The sequence below is a fragment of the Gossypium hirsutum genome, chromosome A09, assembly GCF_007990345.1.
Source record: "Gossypium hirsutum isolate 1008001.06 chromosome A09, Gossypium_hirsutum_v2.1, whole genome shotgun sequence".
Taxonomy (NCBI): domain Eukaryota; kingdom Viridiplantae; phylum Streptophyta; class Magnoliopsida; order Malvales; family Malvaceae; genus Gossypium; species Gossypium hirsutum.
Window position 1 is genome coordinate 46,588,461 of NC_053432.1, and position 8,731 is coordinate 46,597,191.

The window sequence follows — 8,731 nt, forward strand, 5'->3', positions numbered from 1 at the left end:
TTTTTGTGATTTTTCAAATCCACACCACTGCTGCTGTCAGCATCTGTTTTCAAGGTAAACTTTACCTATTTCGTGGTTACCACGGACCAACTAGGGTTTTGTCATACATAGGTCCGCATATGATCATATTTAGCCATTCCAATGGCTGATCATTTGCTCAACACTTCCATTCCAAACCATAGTCACATCATGAAACCATATATACATACATAAACACAAATGGTCTAATGCCATACTCCACTTCTACAAGCCATTTTCGCATGGCTGTACACACATACATCACAAAAGTACTTGAACAACAACAATGGGTAGTCCTATACATGCCATATCCAGAGTTCAACTAAAAGAGTACCAAAAGGGCTTTGATAGTGTGGATGACTTCGACTTCGATGATCCCGAATCCGATATCTAACGAACAAAATCTATAAAACAGAGAGCCAAAGCAACGGGGTAAGCATTTTAAAGCTTAGTAAGTTTCAAGTAATGAAATCAGCTTTGACTAAAGTATTACATTCACATAGCTAAATGAATCACTTTATTAATACACATTCTCATAATCATGCTTACTTCACACTTCATCAACATATATACACACACAAGGTATCAACCCATCTAAAAGCCCAAAAGTTCGTTAGTCGATTGAACGAATACTATTTAAAACGAATCGACTTTCCGAAGCACATGCAAACATACCTTATCGTTTGGGTTTGTCGAGCGTATTAATTGAATTTATTACAGCACAAAACGCTCACATTCATACCCAAGTTTCTTCGGAATTTAGCCGGATATTACCACAAGCACAATTGCCTTCGGGTCTTAACCCGGGCATAGCAACTCGCACGAATGCCTTCGGGTCTTAGCCCGGATATATCAACTCGCACAAATGCCTTCGGGTCTTAGCCCGGATCAAATCACTAGCACAAATGCCTTCGGGACTTAGCCCGGATCAAATCACTAGCACAAATGCCTTTGGGACTTAGCCCGGATCAAATCACTAGCACAAATGCCTTCGGGACTTAGCCCGGATCTCATTCAAATGCTCATGCACACATAAATCAACAGTCTTGGCACATCCATATTTCATTTTCGTTACTAAGGCTCAAACACAAAACATTTATTAAACCTTTCCAATTTCGGGTCAATAGCCACACACAAAGAGCATGATTTCAATTGGCTTTATAACATAGTCTCTATGCACATTCGGCTATCCGTCATAGTATGACTAATCATTTCAATATAATTCAAGTAGGGTCATTACTCGAAGACTTACCTCGGATATTTTAAATAGTTGTGGATAGACTACTCGATCGCTTTTTCTTTTCCTTTATCAGATTTTGACCCTCTTGGCTCTTGAGCTTGATTCAATAAATAGATTTTATTAAATAACTTATCAATTTAGCGATTCGATTTAATACATGTATACCATACAATTAAGTACAAATGATGTTATTAACTAGATATTAAACATCATACATATGCTCTACTCAAGTACTAAAGAACATAATACTAGCTTAATACCATGCATAATCGAATTTATTTAGCATCATTTAGTTTTATAAAAATACACATATCATCCCAACTCGACACAAGAGTCAAATTCATCACTCAAACATTCACACCAATTTATTTTAATATTTTGGCCGAAACCCTCAATTGGCTAACATAGCCTTAATATTTCAATATAAACACATATACATCAAAGGCAATTTAAAACACTTAACCCTTATACTCAATAATGAAACCAAACCGTATACCTAATTTTTAAACACATCACCTCCAAATGCATGTATTAACTAACATATATCCAATCCACATGCCAAGTTACCATGAATAAATTAAACTTATATATATATATATAACATAGCTGAATATTCCTTAACATAAAGGCATTTAGTGACATTTTAAAAAAAATATAATAACCATTTCCATAAGTATATTTTCATGCAAAGACCGTACCTAAATCACCAACATTTTAACTCCCAACTACTTAGACTTAACCTTTCATACCCTTATATCTAATGTCATAAGAATAGCCGAATGTCCAAATTAACCAAGCTTAAAGATTTAACCTTCAACACTTTAATATTCCACAACCTATTCTTCAAGGCTTCAAATATAAAGTAATTAACATTTATACTCTTATGCCGAATTAGCTAACACTTATAATCCATAGCCGAATGTCATTAAACCTAAACCACCATGAAAATTTTACTTATCACCTCATACCTTATTATCAAATTGAACTAATTATGCTTATAAAAATAATATCAAAACCGAAACCTTTTAATAATTAAGCCTCTAGTTATTTATTTCAATTACCCAAACGAAATTTTCTCACATTTAACACTTATATACCCATCAATTGTTGAAGACAAACAAAATCTCATTTCCTCCTTGACAACCACAACCGAAAGCTCAAACCAACATCTAAAATTCCAAGTTTTCAAATGGGCTAATATGGAACTAGCTAATTGACTTAAACTAAGCTTAAAATTTCAAAAACTAACAAAATTTTTACTAACCTTCTCAAGCTTCAAGTGACCGAATGTTTTTGCCCCAATTCTTTCTTTCAATTCGGCCAAGAAGACAAAGATGAAGCTTTGTCTTCATTACTTTTCTTTTTATTCTTTCTTTAATTTATTTCCTTTCTTTTGCATAAAATAATGGCCATTTAATTAAGATTTAGTACATATTATATATATATGACCATCATGGCCGGCCACCACTTAAAATAAAAGGGGTATTTGACATGCAAGTACAATTATTTGCAACATGCATAAATGGGCCATTTACATTAGCCTAGCACATTTCTAAATTTTCTCACATAAGTCCTATTTAATAAAATTCACTTACATTTACAAAATTCAACCATGAAATTTTCACACATGCATATATACATATAATAAACATCAAATATGACGGTCAATTATTTTTGTGACTCGGTTTAGTGGTCCCGAAACCACTTTCCGACTAGGGTCAATTTAGGGCTGTCACAATGCTCCCTCCCTGGATTCCTCAGATTCTCCGTATCACTAGGTAATGCACCTTGTGGTTAGTTTCTGGGTTCAGTTGCAAGCTAGCCCACTTGATTCTCCAAATTCCTTAGAGTGGCATCATTTTTTTCCATGTATGCCTTTAATACATTCTCTAAGATATTGGATGGTTTAGCTTGGGTTGGTTTTTAAACTTGTTAGGGAAAACCAAGTGGCTGGGTCAGCCTAGGCTGGGCGTAAGTGTTACTTGTTCTAGCCCCTTGGTTAGTCTAGGAATAATTCGGGTGGTTTTGCCACGATGGGTTATAGAAATTGGATTGCAGTCCTTGCCTTCCTCGATTTTGGTGCTGATTACCCATGTAATACACAAATTTTGGGTTCGATGGACATTCTTCAAACAAATATCCTTCCCACAATAGACACAAGCTACATTTTCAACTTGATTCGTTGGCTGAGCTGCAAACTATTAAACCCATTAGTGGTAAAATTTTAAGCATTGATGATATTGATGATACCTAAGATGCAAGTGAAGTAAGAGCATCCACTTCATGTACTCCAACGACTTGTCTTCCTAAAGTTGCTCGATTGGTTGGCCATTGATAATTGTTGCCGGAAATCCTCTCAATGATTTCATAAGCCTCATTATAAGACTTAGAAAGGAGAGCATCATTAGCAGAAGCGTCTACTACCATCCTCGTGTGTGCGCTAAAACCATTATAAAACGTCTCAAGTTGGATACAATGTGGGATTCCGTTATGAGGAAACTTCTGTAATAATTCTTTGTACCTTTCCCATGCCTCATACAAAGACTCATCATCCATTTTTTGGAAAGTAGTGATCTCGTTCCTCAACTTAGCATTCTTGCTAGGCAGGAAATACTTAATAAGGAATCTTTCTACTAACTCTTGCCATATAGAAATTGAATTTGGTGGCAATGAGTTCAACCAGGCTCAAGCTCTATCCCTTAACGAATATGGGAAAGGCTCAAGCTCTATCCCTTAACGAATATGGGAATAGCTTCAATCATAATACATCTTCGGGTACTCCGGCTAACTTGAAAGAATCGCTCACCTCCATAAGAAATATTAAGTGTAGATGAGGATCTTCGATAGGCATTCCACTGAATTGGCCCATTGTCGAAGCATCTGGACATGATTGGCTCCAACTCGAATTGTTTTGCCTAAATTTTGAGTCTTCTAATACCCGAATTAAGATCATGAAGCACTGGCACGACATACTATCTTAAAGTTCTATCCCTATCATCAACAATAAGGATAGGATTTTGAGTAGGGTTTGCTCCGTTTCCTTGATTTGGATTTTTGAAATTCATCTCTTCGGTCAATACTCATAAACACCTGAAATAATTACAGAAAAATTAATTGAGGTTAAAATGAATAGAAAAATAAACCAAAATGCAAAACTAACAAATTCACAAATAATGACTTTTTAAAACAATCCCTGGCAACGGCAACAAAAATTTGGAACTACAGAAATGTGAAAGTGTACACAGTCGCAACAAGTAATAAAGTCGGAACAGGAAATCCAGAAACCGTTCTGGCCCTGTCTCACGAGAACCTGAATATCTCTTAATATACTATTCATATGATTGTTTCGTTACTTTCATATGAAAATAGATTCATCAAGGTTCGATTACATAATTTATTCACTATTTAATTCCATTCCTACAAATTTTTGTGATTTTTCAAATCCACACCACTGCTGCTGTCAGCATCTGTTTTCAAGGTAAACTTTACCTATTTCGTGGTTACCACGGACCAACTAGGGTTTTGTCATACATAGGTCCGCATATGATCATATTTAGCCATTCCAATGGCTGATCATTTGCTCAACACTTCCATTCCAAACCATAGTCACATCATGAAACCATATATACATACATAAACACAAATGGTCTAATGCCATACTCCACTTCTACAAGCCATTTTCGCATGGCTGTACACACATACATCACAAAAAGTACTTGAACAACAACAATGGGTAGTCCTATACATGCCATATCCAGAGTTCAACTAAAAGAGTACCAAAAGGGCTTTGATAGTGTGGATGACTTCGACTTCGATGATCCCGAATCCGATATCTAACGAACAAAATCTATAAAACAGAGAGCCAAAGCAACGGGGTAAGCATTTTAAAGCTTAGTAAGTTTCAAGTAATGAAATCAGCTTTGACTAAAGTATTACATTCACATAGCTAAATGAATCACTTTATTAATACACATTCTCATAATCATGCTTACTTCACACTTCATCAACATATATACACACACAAGGTATCAACCCATCTAAAAGCCCAAAAGTTCGTTAGTCGATTGAACGAATACTATTTAAAACGAATCGACTTTCCGAAGCACATGCAAACATACCTTATCGTTTGGGTTTGTCGAGCGTATTAATTGAATTTATTACAGCACAAAACGCTCACATTCATACCCAAGTTTCTTCGGAATTTAGCCGGATATTACCACAAGCACAATTGCCTTCGGGTCTTAACCCGGGCATAGCAACTCGCACGAATGCCTTCGGGTCTTAGCCCGGATATATCAACTCGCACAAATGCCTTCGGGTCTTAGCCCGGATCAAATCACTAGCACAAATGCCTTCGGGACTTAGCCCGGATCAAATCACTAGCACAAATGCCTTCGGGACTTAGCCCGGATCAAATCACTAGCACAAATGCCTTCGGGACTTAGCCCGGATCTCATTCAAATGCTCATGCACACATAAATCAACAGTCTTGGCACATCCATATTTCATTTTCGTTACTAAGGCTCAAACACAAAACATTTATTAAACCTTTCCAATTTCGGGTCAATAGCCACACACAAAGAGCATGATTTCAATTGGCTTTATAACATAGTCTCTATGCACATTCGGCTATCCGTCATAGTATGACTAATCATTTCAATATAATTCAAGTAGGGTCATTACTCGAAGACTTACCTCGGATATTTTAAATAGTTGTGGATAGACTACTCGATCGCTTTTTCTTTCCTTTATCAGATTTTGACCCTCTTGGCTCTTGAGCTTGATTCAATAAATAGATTTTATTAAATAACTTATCAATTAGCGATTCGATTTAATACATGTATACCATACAATTAAGTACAAATGATGTTATTAACTAGATATTAAACATCATACATATGCTCTACTCAAGTACTAAAGAACATAATACTAGCTTAATACCATGCATAATCGAATTTATTTAGCATCGTTTAGTTTTATAAAAATACACATATCATCCCAACTCGACACAAGAGTCAAATTCATCACTCAAACATTCACACCAATTTATTTTAATATTTTGGCCGAAACCCTCAATTGGCTAACATAGCCTTAATATTTCAATATAAACACGTATACATTAAAGGCAATTTAAAACACTTAACCCTTATACTCAATAATGAAACCAAACCGTATACCTAATTTTTAAACACATCACCTCCAAATGCATGTATTAACTAACATATATCCAATCCACATGCCAAGTTACCATGAATAAATTAAACTTATATATATATAACATAGCTGAATATTCCTTAACATAAAGGCATTTAGTGACATTTTAAAAAAAATATAATAACCATTTCCATAAGTATATTTTCATGCAAAGACCGTACCTAAATCACCAACATTTTAACTCCCAACTACTTAGACTTAACCTTTCATACCCTTATATCTAATGTCATAAGAATAGCCGAATGTCCAAATTAACCAAGCTTAAAGATTTAACCTTCAACACTTTAATATTCCACAACCTATTCTTCAAGGCTTCAAATATAAAGTAATTAACATTTATACTCTTATGCCAAATTAGCTAACACTTATAATCCATAGCCGAATGTCATTAAACCTAAACCACCATGAAAATTTTACTTATCACCTCATACCTTATTATCAAATTGAACTAATTATGCTTATAAAAATAATATCAAAACCGAAACCTTTTAATAATTAAGCCTCTAGTTATTTATTTCAATTACCCAAACGAAATTTTCTCACATTTAACACTTATATACCCATCAATTGTTGAAGACAAACAAAATCTCATTTCCTCCCTTGACAACCACAACCGAAAGCTCAAACCAACATCTAAAATTCCAAGTTTTCAAATGGGCTAATATGGAACTAGCTAATTGACTTAAACTAAGCTTAAAATTTCAAAAACTAACAAAATTTTTACTAACCTTCTCAAGCTTCAAGTGACCGAATGTTTTTGCCCCAATTCTTTCTTTCAATTCGGCCAAGAAGACAAAGATGAAGCTTTGTCTTCATTACTTTTCTTTTTATTCTTTCTTTAATTTATTTCCTTTCTTTTGCATAAAATAATGGCCATTTAATTAAGATTTAGTACATATTATATATATATGACCATCATGGCCGGCCACCACTTAAAATAAAAGGGGTATTTGACATGCAAGTACAATTATTTGCAACATGCATAAATGGGCCATTTTACATTAGCCTAGCACATTTCTAAATTTTCTCACATAAGTCCTATTTAATAAAATTCACTTACAATTTACAAAATTCAACCATGAAATTTTCACACATGCATATATACATATAATAAACATCAAATATGACGGTCAATTATTTTTGTGACTCGGTTTAGTGGTCCCGAAACCACTTTCCGACTAGGGTCAATTTAGGGCTGTCACAATGCTCCCTCCCTGGATTCCTCAGATTCTCCGTATCACTAGGTAATGCACCTTGTGGTTAGTTTCTGGGTTCAGTTGCAAGCTAGCCCACTTGATTCTCCAAATTCCTTAGAGTGGCATCATTTTTTTCCATGTATGCCTTTAATACATTCTCTAAGATATTGGATGGTTTAGCTTGGGTTGGTTTTTAAACTTGTTAGGGAAAACCAAGTGGCTGGGTCAGCCTAGGCTGGGCGTAAGTGTTACTTGTTCTAGCCCCTTGGTTAGTCTAGGAATAATTCGGGTGGTTTTGCCACGATGGGTTATAGAAATTGGATTGCAGTCCTTGCCTTCCTCGATTTTGGTGCTGATTACCCATGTAATACACAAATTTTGGGTTCGATGGACATTCTTCAAACAAATATCCTTCCCCACAATAGACACAAGCTACATTTTCAACTTGATTCGTTGGCTGAGCTGCAAAACTATTAAACCCATTAGTGGTAAAATTTTTAAGCATTGATGATATTGATGATACCTAAGATGCAAGTGAAGTAAGAGCATCCACTTCATGTACTCCAACGACTTGTCTTCCTAAAGTTGCTCGATTGGTTGGCCATTGATAATTGTTGCCGGAAATCCTCTCAATGATTTCATAAGCCTCATTATAAGACTTAGAAAGGAGAGCATCATTAGCAGAAGCGTCTACTACCATCCTCGTGTGTGCGCTAAAACCATTATAAAACGTCTCAAGTTGGATACAATGTGGGATTCCGTTATGAGGAAACTTCTGTAATAATTCTTTGTACCTTTCCCATGCCTCATACAAAGACTCATCATCCATTTTTTGGAAAGTAGTGATCTCGTTCCTCAACTTAGCATTCTTGCTAGGCAGGAAATACTTAATAAGGAATCTTTCTACTAACTCTTGCCATATAGAAATTGAATTTGGTGGCAATGAGTTCAACCAGGCTCAAGCTCTATCCCTTAATGAATATGGGAAAGGCTCAAGCTCTATCCCTTAACGAATATGGGAACAGCTTCAATCATAATACATCTTCGGGTACTCCGGCTAACT

The 8,731-nt window shown here is 35.4% G+C and overlaps 2 non-coding genes across 2 annotated transcripts; both read left to right on the forward strand.

Annotated features, from left to right (window-relative positions):
* The first annotated feature begins 3,740 nt into the window (after positions 1-3,740).
* Positions 3,741-3,847, forward strand: LOC121206894 (small nucleolar RNA R71). The gene has a single exon (XR_005902065.1). It is a non-coding gene; the product is annotated as a small nucleolar RNA R71 (small nucleolar RNA).
* A 4,576-nt stretch (positions 3,848-8,423) lies between these two features.
* Positions 8,424-8,530, forward strand: LOC121206895 (small nucleolar RNA R71). The gene has a single exon (XR_005902066.1). It is a non-coding gene; the product is annotated as a small nucleolar RNA R71 (small nucleolar RNA).
* The last annotated feature ends 201 nt before the right edge of the window (positions 8,531-8,731 follow it).